The sequence below is a fragment of the Capsicum annuum genome, unplaced genomic scaffold (assembly GCF_002878395.1).
Source record: "Capsicum annuum cultivar UCD-10X-F1 unplaced genomic scaffold, UCD10Xv1.1 ctg3701, whole genome shotgun sequence".
Lineage (NCBI taxonomy): Eukaryota > Viridiplantae > Streptophyta > Magnoliopsida > Solanales > Solanaceae > Capsicum > Capsicum annuum.
Genome location: NW_025844033.1, coordinates 46809 through 61197, shown reverse-complemented (window position 1 = coordinate 61197; position 14389 = coordinate 46809).

Sequence of the window (14389 nt, the reverse complement as noted above, 5' to 3'; positions counted from 1 at the left end):
TCTCCCTTAAATGTCTAATTGATAATGTGCCTCGTTAAAACCTTACTAGAAAAAACCTAGTGGAAAAAAATTTAGTAAAGAAAAAAGAGTACACATCTCTAATAATACGTATTTCGGCTGCCTCACTAAAAATCTTACAAAAGAAATCTAGTGGGACAAAACCTTGAAAGGGAAAAAGAGTACAACGCGTATTTGCTCCCCCTGACGAGAACATCAGTGAACTTTTGCATCCCGATCTTGTGCACCATCTTCTTGAAAATTGCAATTGGAGGAGACTTGTGAATAAATCAGCCACATTGTCACTTGAACGAATCTATTGCACATTAATTTCACCATTTTTTTGGAACTCATGTATATAGAAAAGCTTTGATGAAGTGTGCTTCGTTCTTTCTCCTTTTATGAATCCCCATTTTAGTTGTGCTATTCATGCTGCATTATTTATCTTCATACAAAATTATGGGTACTTTGTCATATTTCAAACCACATTTTTCTCAAATGAGATGTATCATGGACCTCAAACACACAAATTCTCGGCTTGTTTCATGAATAGCTATTAGCTCAGCATGGTTCGATAAAGTGCTAGATAAACTGCTTTGTATATCTCCAGGATATGGTAGTATCCTACATATGAACATATAGCCTGTTTGAGACCGAGCTTTATGCGGGTCAGATAAGTATCCAGCGTCACCATTTCAACAAGATTGAGACTGCAAGCTTAAGAATAAAATAAGCTCATGTCTTTTATCCCATTTTGATGTCTCCTGGTAGGAGAGGAAAATACCTTGCTAATAGATTGATTGAAAAGGCTAAACCAGGCCCTGTATCTGCAAGATACACTAGTGCACCACTTGCACTAAGATATGATACTTCATAACCAATCCAATTCGGTATATTCCTCATTTCAGCAAATAATCTATTACTTTTGAAAACTCTCTAAGAATTTCAATAAGTTTATGCGATATAAGGATTATACATAAGTTTTTCAAAAACTTTTATATGCTTCAAACATTTTGAATTCTTAAAAATTTTTGATATAAATTTTGTCAAGTAACAATATTCAGCATATCATGTGCGACATCATCAAGTGTCTAGACTGCAAATCAAATATGTTTTACGCTTATCAAAATGCATCCTTTCATGTTACTTGATAAATGTTTCTACGTCAGCATGCTTAAATAAACATAGAATTTAGATCATCATATCTTTACAATATTGCGCTAATATTGTTTCAATGATATTGATGATAAATCATTTCGTATCGATTCACAATGTGACATAATATTTTGATATCTCATCACTTCATTATTTTCAGGTACCTGAACCTCTCATAAGGTTTCATGAAATGTTACGGCCTAGGCTCTTCAAGCGCACATTGCCTTCTTATTATGATTTTGTGCTCCTTATTTGTTTCAAGGGTTATTTTATTTGGAACCGATTAGTCTACCACGCTTTACGTATGCATAGACTTTGTCCTTTGAGACACAAAATAGGAGCACTTGCAGCTTAATATAAGATGCTTTCGACATTTGAATTGAATTATCTTTTGAATGAGGATCCGATGATAATTCCTAACATATTCCATAACTATTTATAATTTCCTCCTTATGTTAGGAAAACTAACATACATCCTCTACTTCTTTGAGGAATCCATCTTTGTGAATCATGGTATATTCATTAATCATATACCGCACATCAAAATTATTAGATGGACAGTGTATGGTTCTTGGCTCAGAACCAACTTTGAAGGATTAGTCTACCACGCTTTACGTATGCATAATATGTTGGGTTCAAGTCCCATTGATACAAGTGCTATTGTATGCAACATATCATATTTCAGACCAACACATGAAACTTTGTTCTTATTAGAAATGGCTTAGTTATTTATCGAAGGCATTCAATGCCAAATCATTGTGATCAAGATGAATTATCTTTATTTCACAATTTGAAAATTGTACTCTTATCTCAATTTTATTGAGCAAACAACTTTATGAATGTCAAACTACAGGTTGACAATAAATGTATAAGTTATCATCTTATATCGATGCATCTTAATAGATCACATGACAGGTGAACGGATCCATATTCACCTTTTATATTTTCAGATTTAAGGGATCCAATCTCAATAGTAGTTGGTCCAACCAACTTATCATGAGAACAAGCAACATTAAAAGTAATGAAGAATTTTCTAATTCTTCAATATATGTTCAATACTCAGTATGCACATCTTTGGGATGTCACAATTGTTCATGTCAAAACTTTTATTCTAGCAAATTTCAAGTTTACGATGACATGTACCTTTTACTTTAGTAAATTTAGTTTTACTATTACATGAATAAATTTCAGATTTACTACGTTAGACGTAGATTTCAAAATAACTCTTCTCGGTTATTCTGCTTCTTTCGGAGGTGAGTTATGATTTCATCACAATCAAGTACACGTTTGTATTGAAACAATCGAAATCCTCATTCCCAGCAATAGAATATAATTGTGCCCTAAGTCTATAAAGTTTTTATAGCTTATAACCTCTTTTATGATATTGCTACTTCAGGAGCAAATCTAGGCATAAATATGATAAATAGAATTTCTCTATATTGCTGCTACATTCACTTTAAGAATGGAACAAATTGTCATCTTTCAGACTTATCATATATTGCTACCATATTCAAATCTTGGAATGGAGCATATTCAATGGACACGTTTCATGACTTTTCATCAAAAACACATTATTTTACCTTAACCATCATAATATCATCAATATGGTGCATCGAGATTCAAACTCAACGTCTTAACCATATAAAGGTGTCTTAGGCATAAATCAATGGGACTTGAACCCAACATATTATCATCCCTTTTGATAATATTGTTCTTGAAGAATAAATTTAAAACATAAATGGTTCCAAACCAATTATTTTTTCTCAAATCAACAATAATTATATTATTAGTAGCAAAAGACAAATAATATAAGGAATTACTAACCTTGAAATTACCTTTAGATTTATAATCTCACCTTGTTTGGCAAAGTCTCATACTGAAAACATATTATGAAATAAAAAGTAAGAACAATAAGAATAAATAGAGAGAGAAGAGAGGAGGCTTCTTTATTTCTTTTGAGGGATGAGAGATCATCAGATTGAGAATACAATGAACAAAACCTTCTATTTATAGGGGAAAATACTCCTAGTTTCTAACTAAAAGACAGATACTTCAAATCCTGATAGATATCAACTAGATCTTGATAGATCTTATCTATATTCTTGATAGACATTCACTATAATGTAAATACATTTATAACAACATTCAAATTTTAAATATTTTTTGCAAGAAGTACAACCAAACATAGCTAAAAAAGGGCAATTTGGTGCACTTAATCTCTCGCTATGCATAGGGTTCGAGAAAGAGTTTCACCACAAGAGTGTATTGTACGTAGCCTCGCCTTGCATATTTATCAAATGCGAAACACAACTCCAACTTTAAAATTAGAAATAACGTGGATTATTTTTAATTTTCATGGTCAAACGCTGACTAAATAACATGACACGACACAATGAAAGAATTAGTAATGTCATGTAATTAATATTTTTGTAATTAAGTAATCGAAAAAGGCCAAAATTACTCGTGAACTATTTGAAATAGATCAAAAATATCTTTCGTTAGTTTTTTAGCTCAAAAATACCCATCTATTAAATATTTGGCTAAAAAATACCCCTCCCTCTAACAGATTTTCACCAAGTATGCCTACTTTGTTAAAAAGTCACCTGGACACTTCACTTCATCGCCCACGTGTAATATCCCCTTTTAAATCCCTCAACCCATCAACCTAATTTATTGTAACACCCCGAGTTTTTGTTCCTTGAAAATTTTCTGAAATTTTATCCTCAATGTCTTGACTACGATTCCCCTGACGAATCGTAGGCTGTCATGATGGGTCGTAGGGATTTGGTCGTGACTTAATCAGAACAAGTGTCTTAGTATTCTGTTCTGAGTACGAGTGACTCTCAACTAGTCATCAAGACTTCTTACGGATCATAAGGACCAAGTCGTAAGGTGTCCAGAATGTTTGGCCCAAGACACTGTCTTTATTACGACTTGAGGCCACGAATCGTAAAGACTCATGACGAGTCGTTATGTCCCAATTGTAGGGTGTCCAGTGTGTCATCCCAAAATTATTGCTGTCTTGAGTACGAGAAGTGGTTACGAGTTGTTAAGTGTGGTTATAAGTTGGTGGTATAAATCATAGCTAGACCAGTATGAGGCCTTGGTGGTTCTGTCTTAACTACAACTCAAATGAGTCTTAATGTATCCTTATGAGTCGTATACTGACCCATATTCACCGACGATTAAATTTTAGTTTTTAAATTAAAGGTACTTTGGACAATTTCCTTCTTACCCAATTAAAATCCCATGTCCATAAAGCACTTAGGGGTGGGTGGGTGGTTATATTTCATCCTTATCGTACTCAAACACTTCAAAGGCTCTCTCAAATTCTCTCAAGCAGCCATACTTAGGGTTTCCAAGAAGTAGGACATCTAAGGACTTTAGGGTTGAATTTTTTCGTGAAACTTGATATTCTAGGCATGTTACTCTTCCCTCATTATTAATTTGTTAAAATCATATGTTTTAAAGTAATGTTCATGAGATATTTATGTCGGTTTGAAATCAAGGGTGGAGGGTTTTGCGTGCTTATTGTTGAACAATGTTTTCCCATGGTTTACATATGATTATTCATTCTTTGATTATAGTTTTGAACTTGTGGGTGCATGGGTATGGTGAATGAACTAGAGAATTGTGATTTTCCCCAAACTTGTGACTTTTGAAGCGGTTATGACCTCAACCCCATATTGTGAAATTGGTTTTTAGTTATGAGAAATATAGGAATTGCACTATTCTTGAATTATTGCATAATGATTTTGAATTGAACCTCGTGGGTTTTGTATTTTCACAAACTATGTCATATTTGAACCAAGGGGGCTGTGAATTCCCTAAGTGATGTAATTGTTTTGGCATATTGATGTTACTTTGCAAGTGTAGTTGGTATGACGATACCAACAATGTATGCCTTAATGTGTAATATGGTTCAATGGATGGGAATATGTGATACTTGTTTTAATTGGGCTTTAATGAGGATTGTGTAACTGAGTCGTGAAAGTAAAAGTCTTGAAGGACCAATACTAAAAATTGCGGTTGCCGATGCGGGGGTCTATATGATCGGGTGGTTCGAGTTTTCCTTATTATTATTATCAATTGATTGAGAGGTTTGAGTCCCCCACAATATATTACATGATTTGGTGCTTGTATCACCTTGATATGCAAAGAGGTTCGAGTCCCCCATAGTGTATATGTATACACTCTGGTTCATGTGGTTACATGTATTGGGCCCTACCAGCTAGGGGAAAGCTGGGCCCATATAGCCCGTGGGTGCCTTCGTATGTTATGACGGTTGAGCTACACAATCCAGGCTAAAATTTTAAAGAGTATGTGCATTGGTTTTAAATGATTTTGAACTGTTAATCATGGTATTATGTTATCCTTATTCCTGAGTTACATGCTAGTGTTCACCCCACTAACCTTCTTCGGATGCTGTATCCCCACGCAATGCAGGCACCGGAGCTACTTCCACTTTTCCTGCGCAGAGTTAGGTTAGTTGGCTTGGTTTGTTGAGTTGTGGTGAAATGGTGAGCTTTCATACCCCGTAAGGCTTAGGCGTTTCACCAACTTTCATTCTTAGAGTTGAGCTAATAGTTACTTTCATTAGCATTAACATTATCATTTTCATTCTCATTGTCATCTGTCAGAGTCGGGGACATATCCAGACTAAGACTGGTTTTGGTTCTTTATTTAGAAGATTTTTTTTGGATTACTGTGGATATTAGGTGATGTTAGTTGGTTGTTTGGTCAGTCACCGATCGTAGATTACTGGCATGTTTTTTCCTTAAACTTATTGCATGTTATCTTGTTATATGATCGGAATTCATCCGACAACAGGGATATCGTGTTGTTAGGTTAGGTGCAGTAGGGGTGGTGTCCGGTCCATATAGGACTTGAGATACCCGTTGAGGTCAGACCCTGATTAGAGTCGTGATATTTATAATCTGACCCAATCCAATAGAAAAAGATCCAATCTAAAAGGCAAAACTATTAGACGGGTATATCATCATCAACCTCATTTCATAAAAGATTAAAAAAAATTAATGCATCTAGTCTTCTAAAAAATTGATTGAAAAAGGGACAGTCATCAACATGAATCAGTAAACTTTAACATAAGCAAGTACAAGAATCAAATAAGATGAACAGACATAGGCCAAATTATGGAAGACACAATAGTTGCTTTCCTCAATAAACTTAGAGTGACAACTGCAAATGACATCATCCCTTAACAAGAAGACACTTTCTAATGGACATTCCATTAACATGATGGAGAAAATTGAAACCATCCTATTAGTTTAGAAACCAAGAAAAGCTTCAATACTCATAAGAAAAGATGCAATCTTAACTTTGCTAAACAAAGAGATATTCACTGAGCCAACTGCAAAATGGCATCAATCATTATCCCTTAACAAGTATACTTTTTTTTTAATGGATAGTTTAAAATAAATCAATTTTTTTTGAAGCTTTTATGAAATGCGGGCTGCTGATGATATACCCATCTAATAGTTTTGCCTCTTGGATTGAGTCTTTTTCTATTAGATAGGTCAGGTTATAAGTTAGGTTGATGGGTTGAGCGATTTAAAAGGAAAATTTTACACGTGGACGATGATGTGGAGTGTTCAAATGACCTTTTTAACACAGATGGCATGCTTGGTGAAAGTTTGTTAGAAAGACGGACATTTTAATCAAATATTTAATGAAGAAGTATTTTTATGTCAAAAAACTAATAAAGGGCATTTTTAATCTATTCTAGATAGTTCAACAATATTTTATCCCCTATTAAAGCATTTAGAAGATTAGGATAAAAATAAAGATATTGATTTTTAACTGGATGTTACTGTACTGTACACAATTTAATGTATGAAATTGGAAGAAAAAGTGTTTTTTAAAGAGTGAACTTGGTCTAGGATTCGGGCTAGCAGCTTACTTTATCTGATGCAATTGGCTCTATTTCCCATCCCACAGCCTTCTCTCCCTTGCTCTTTCCTCTCTGATTATATGCTCCCAGCGTCTACCGCACCATCGAATACAATCAAATTAGCGTATCTTTCTCTCTCCTTATTTCTCTTTTTTGGATCTCACTATAGGGGTTTTCTATACCACCGTCGTCCATAGCTTGTCGACCGGGACCTTGAATTATAAAAGACAAACAAGTTTTTCAATTTAGTGAGTTCTTCAAATTTTAAAAATTAGATAAAAGAGATTATTTTTTCTGTTTTTTTTACATATTTTTGCTCCAAGAACTTTGTTCAACAACTGATCAAAGTTATTCGATAACTTTGATAATTATTAAGATAACTAATGCAATTATTGAACAACTGTTACAGTTATTTAAGCAATTTTATCGACTCATATATATATATTTTTTTAATTAAAGACTTGGAGGTCTTCAATTTATTTTTCTCTTGTCGACCATTACCACTGCTCCAACGAAGTATCCTTTATCCAGTGACTCTTAGGTTTTTGACACCACCACAGCTCGAGGATCGCTACCACTGCTACGATGAAGTACCCCTTCTTCGGCGACTCTAAGGTTTTCTTTCTTCTTATCTTTGGGTTGGGTTCAAGTTCCAAGGCAGCAACATACCATTGATCACTGACCTCTGCCACTTCTTCGACGAAGTACTTCTTACCTCACCGAGTTCCAGTTTCTATCTTCTTAAACTACTTTCCAGATTTGCTTTTTTGTTGACTCTAGTTCTTGTTTTTTTTAAATTTGTTTCCATTGTTATCTGCAGGTTTCTCCCGTGTTTCTATTTCTCTTTTCAATTCTGCCTTGCCATTTACTGTTTCTGGTTTTAATTCATCTCTTTGGTTTCTATTTCTTGTTTCAATTTTGCCTTGCGTTGGATATTTTGTGTTCTAATTTTGTTATAGGTTTTATATTCATTGTTTTAGTTCTGTCCTATATCTATTTGTGGCTCTAATTTTACATTTTTTGATATAGTTCTGCCAACAGTTCATATTTCTTTTTTAATCTTTGCTTGCTGTTTTATGTTAGTTGTTCAAATTTTGCTGCCTTTGTTTTCTGGTTCTTCGTAGTTATCCAATTCTTTAGTTGCTATTGATTGTTTCCTTGTCAAATTTCTTATACAAATTGTGTCATTTGCCATATAATTTGAATACGTTTACATTTCTTAATTGTTCGATCCTCTGCTTTTGTAATTATAATCTGTTTCTTGATTCTTTAGTTTTGTGATTAAAACTGATTACTTTCCCTAAGTCATAGCCTAATATATGTTCCCCTTGTAGCTTACACCTTCTTTGGTAGCTTTGGTAGACGTTGATGGACAAAGGTCACGCGGTCAGTCGAGGGTGAGGGCTAGGAGTGGTAAGTGGGTTAATATTCCCATAAGTTGAGAGTAAGATCTTGGAATATATGGTCTTTCATGCAACATTCTAAAAATGAGAAAGATTAATATAACATGTATCCAGGAGACTAAATGGGTAGGTATCAAGGTTTGGGATGTGTTCATGTTTTAAGTCGTGGTACACAAGAAGCTCGAGGAATAAGAGTGGAGTAGGAATTTTTGTAGACAAGGACCTTAGGGAATATGTGATGGAGGTTAGGAAGATCAGTGAAAGGATGATGACGATTAAGTTAGCATAGGGGTGGGGCTTAGTTTGAACATTATTTGTGCTTACATTTTTGATGAGGAGGTCAAGAAGCACTATTAAGAGGATTTGGATGAGGTGATGAGAGGTATACCACACACTAGGAAGATACTCATTGGTGGAGATTTCAGTGGAAACATTGGGGTAACTTCTAGTGGCTTTGATGATGTTCTCTAGGCTTTGGTTTGGGGATAAAAATAGCGGTAGAACCTCACTATTTTGCTAAAGCCTTTGAGTTGGTAATAGCTAACTCATGCTTTTTGAAGAAGGAAAACCACTTGGTTATCTTCTGTAAAGTAGTGGATATAACTCAAATAGACTACTTACGCTTGAGTAAGGGAGTTGGAGGCCTTTGTATGGACGATAAGGTTATCTCGAGCGAGCGTCTTACTATCCAACATACATTTTTGATAATGAACTTGGAGATTAAATGAGGGAGGAAGAAGAAGAATATTTATGTCTGACCAGGATTTAAATTGGCTAGCTTGACCCCTGTCTTTTGTGTAGAATTAAATGAGAAGTTGATGGTGATAAGGTCTTAGAGTAATAGAGGGGATGCAAATATCATGTGGGATAATACTACTAGTTCCATTAAGAAAGCAACTAGAGAGGTACTAGGGGCGTCGTGGGGAAATTTTGGTGGCCGCCAAAGGTTCTGTTGGTGGAATGGAGAAGTCCAAGGCAACGTGAAAGCTAAGGTTGCTTATGAAAAGTTTATGGAATGCAAAGATGAGGAAGAAAGAGGGACGGGTAAGGAAATTGATAAAGCGACGATGAGGATGACTAACTTAGTGGTTGCAACAACAAAGACGACAACTTTAAGCGACTTTATACTAAACTAGAGGACAAAAACGGATAAGAAACTTTATAGGCTCGCAAATACGTGGAAGATAAAGGCTCAAGACTTGGATCAAGTGATGTGAATTAAGGGTGAGGAAGGCAAGGTATTGGCGGAAAGACACTTATCAAGAAAAAATGACAAGCTTACGTCTATAAGCTATTGAATAAAGAAAGGGGACAAAGTCATTGTGCTGGGTGATTTGAAGCACTGTGAGAGACATCTATATTTTGGGTATTGTAAGTGTATTAAGGTTGATAAGGGTTATGCCCTCTATTTGTAGAATGAGCTGGGGAAGAACGATCGAACTTAATGATATTTTGGTGGGATTTTGGAAGGGTACAACTAAGGAAGGTATGGAGTGGATGAATGGTTTGTTTAATGTCATTTTAAGATGCCTAATTTCCTAAAGAATAGAGGTGGAGTACAATGGTTCTATTGTACAAAAGAAACAGTGATATCTAAGATTATAACAATTATAGAAGTATAAGTTATTAAGTCACACTTAACTTAAGTGTAACTTCTGGTTGCATCACAAAAACAATATCTTTTTTATAAGTCACACCATGAAAGTTTGTAAGTGGTGGAGATGAGGGTGAGTAGGGTTGTGTCCAATTATGTGAATCAGTATGGATTCATACCTGGGTGATCTAATACGAAAGCCATCCATCTTATGAGGAGACTGGTGGAGAAATATTGAGAAAAGAAGAGGGATTTGCATATAGTGTTCATCAATCTTAAAGAAGTCTATGACAATTAAAGTCTCAAGAAAAGTTCTAAGGAGATACCTAGAGGCTAGATGTGTATTGGTGGTTTACATTAGAGAAATAAAAGACATGTAGGATAGAGCTAAAATGTAGGTTAGAATGGTAGAAAGAGACTTGCAGCACTTTCCAGTGGAAATATCGTTGCATCATGGATGAGCTGTCAATTAGTTCCTATTTGCCTTGGTGATGAATTGGCACGGACATTCAAGATGAGGTGTCTTGGTGTATGTTATTTGAGAATGATATAGTACTAATTAAGGAGACGTGTAGCAGAGTTAATGCTAGGTTGGAGATGTGGAGATAAAATTTGGAGGCTAAAGGATTTAGGTTGAGCAAGATCAAAACAAAATATTTGGAGTGCAAATTCAGTAAAGGGTTGCATGAGGTAAGAGTGGAAGTGAAGCTTGACACACATGCTATTCTCAAGATAGACAATTTCTAGTACTTGAGTCTATAATCTAGGGATATAGTGACATCAATGATGATATCACACACCATATTGGTACAGTGTTGATAAAGTGGAGGGTTGTGCGATTAAAAGATACCATAGAAACTTAAAGGTAAGTCTTATAGAGTGATGGTTAGACCGACATTGTTGTATTGGGGAAAGTGTCGGTCAGTCAAAGAGTCTTCTTGTGCACACCATAAAGATTTCCTTATTTTGTTGTTGTTGTTGCATTTTGAATGAGGGAGACAAGAGTAGATGAGGGGTAGTTTTGTTCATTAGGATTTCGCCGGGCCATGATTTGGTCTGTTGATAGATTAAAAGATAGGAAATTATGCTTAGGGTCTTCTAAAGTATTTGATCTTGAATTTTTATCCCTCAAAATGTGTAGCCTTGAATTTTTATCCATGCTAAATATGTTCTAATGTTTCCTTATAATACAAAACTCGTGGTCTGTTAAATAGGTTCACTCTATCTTGATCATCTTCCTTATGGCAAAACATTAGAACTTATGTGTCATGACCCGAGATTACCCCTAGTCGTAACACGGTGCATAGAACCACAAGTGATCCCAACCTAATCCATGTACTAACATAATGCTTGAGCAACTGATTAAAAAATATTTAAAAGTTAAATTAACTGAGCGGAAGCATAATTATGAGAAAAGTTGTTTCTATAGGTTTACTATTGGAAAGTTTATTTTCAACATTTGTATTCTGAAAAGAAAGAGAAACTGATTACAAAAATTCTAACTATCTATGAAACCTATACTAATACCGACTATAGGTAGTCGAGACATGAACCTTAACTATCCTTAATCAATACCTACGAATAAGAAATTAAAGTACAAGAACTGCAATTGACTTGAGTCCTATCTGCCTGATTATGATCCTGAGAATAAGCACCTGAAACTATATCATATGAAAAATGTAGGTAGAAGAGGTATGCGATCAGAAATTTGGAATGTACTGAGTATGTGAGATATGCACTAGTCATGAAAATACTTAAAACATGCCTTGAAATAGAGAATGTAAGTCATTTGCTCAGTTATATACATTTAAAACATGTTTGTAAGTAAAACCTGTGATAGTTTGAAAATTAATAGTATAAAAGAAAGTTTAACTAAATTGAGGGGTATGTATGAATACTGGGTCTAAAACTATGGGATGAGAACTGATGCAATGAGCAAGTAACATGTACTGAATGAAAACTGAATAACGGAGTACAAAGTCATGCACAATCTAAAAATTGAGCATAATCTGAAACATGAACTGGGGACTATGAGATCTAACAATAACCGACAATACACCAATCTGATCAAATCTGGGTTTAACCTGTAATCCCAGTTGAAAGGGTGCTAGTACCTTGACAAGGGTATCAACACTGGCTGGCGTGGATCTACTAAACTGCTGTCCCGAAGGACTAGGGTATCAGTCCTCAACTGGCGGGTGACCCCTCATAACCTACGGTGGCGCTATAGTTCTGGAACTTAGCGACTTTTACTAAAGGTCTCGATCCTCAACTGACGGGTGAGCCTTCATCATTGCGTTGACTTGGTGCTAAGTACTACTACCAACTGAGTGACACTGAAACCTGTACTGTTTATTATGATTATATTCTGAAAATATCGACATTGGATAATCTGAAGTGCTAAATAACATGTAAACTAATATATGCATGAATTTCTAGGTATCGAGTGTTCATAACCCACCAGCTCTGACTAATGCAACTGAACATGATAATATTAAAAGTTGATCATAACAGAAAAAAGGGAAATTTCATAGCACGAATCCAAAATCATGAATTTACCAACATACCGAGGGTTATTCTAAGTCTACAAAAATATTATATTTCATAGGAAAATACGGTATGCCTACTAATATGGATATAAATAGTACTTAATAGTCTTGAAATTGATAAATCTCATATAACTTGATCATATGCTTGAAACCATATCTAATATCATGTAAATCATGCATGAATTTGAGAATAGCGTGAGAAACCATGAATGATCATTAAAACATGCTTACGAGTGGCAAATATACCATGGAGAATTGAATTTAAGCTTAGAGTAACAATTGTTTAAAACCCTCATTTATGAAGATTACAAAATTCTTGAACGAAATCATAATTTGGGCATGAGGATGAAAGGAGATCCTCATTGAATACCTACATACCTGATTACTTTTGATTCTTACATTGAAGTTTTGAGGATTTGAACTTGGAGATGAAGACCCCTAATTTCTTGCCTTGGAGGAGTGGAAAATCACATGTTTCTTGAGTAATTTGTGTGTTGTGTTGAGAATGAGGGTTTTGGAGCTATTTAGGCTTTATATTTAACCTTAGAATAGCTTAAACGACATAATTTGAGGTTAAATGAGTGGGAAAAGACCAAAAACCCCCCTTAAATATCACCTGCAAAACTCCTGGAAATAGTCCCACCGGCTTAGGCAATGACTCATCAGGTCTGTCCACGTGTCATTGATTGAGTCGTGGTCAAAGGACCTAAATTCGACCCCTAGTGCTATGGCAACGACTCCCTCCTGATGACCTACCGACAATGAGTCGTTGTCAGTTGTCACTGGTTACTTTGGTAGTGCTTCAGTAATTTGGTCATAAATTTTTATTCTAATATCGCATTAAGACCAAATTGGTGGAGTTGGAAAGATAATTAAATTATCTATTTGATGGTGGATCTTGAGCTCAAAATCTCTTAGTAATCAAAAGTTATGTTTGTTTAAAGATGACTATAATTATATTCTTCAAAAGAATTTAATCGCCAAGGAATGATTTGACTTATCTATAAGCTAGGAGCTATTTGTAACCTTAATATGTATCTAACTCTTTATTAAACTACCAAAACATGATTTTTGACTTTTCATATACTCATGTGTCTTGGATTTTTGGAGTGTTACAATATCTCCCCCTCGGGGTCATTAATCCTTGAATGAAGATTGACTTGGCTGAAAGAATAGGAAAAGAGTTGTAATCTCTGACACAGAATTCTAGAAGATGAATATGAACATGATGAGTAAATTTTCAACCAAAACTTTGACTAGTTTTAAAATTAAGGAACTCGCTAGTACTGTCTGGCGGAATTCTGTAATTGGATATCTAAACATGATACAATTTCTAAATTTGGATATCTATTATAATTGGAACTAATTTAGACTGGGAGAAAAGACCCAACTGAGTTTACACAGGATAAATAAAAATAAGGAACCTTATAGAAATAGGCATATGAATGAAACTCAGGGTAGTAAGACTAGATGAAAAGATGAGAAAACATAGGAGCTTGTCTGTTTGAACATTAAACTGAATTGCTGGCTATACAGACCGGCTTATACTAAGAGTTTTATAACTCAACGAAAGCATTCCTGGCATGAACATATAATTAGAACTGAAAAGTGATATCTAATAACATGAAATTTCTAAGAGTCTATGGGAAAGAAATATTTGTTACCTTCAACACTCCTTGTTAGAAGTTCTAATAACATTAGGGAGCAAAGAATTTTGGGTATAATCTGAGTGAGATATCTGAATAAGGATTATAACATGATTTGAGCATCCAAGTCTACT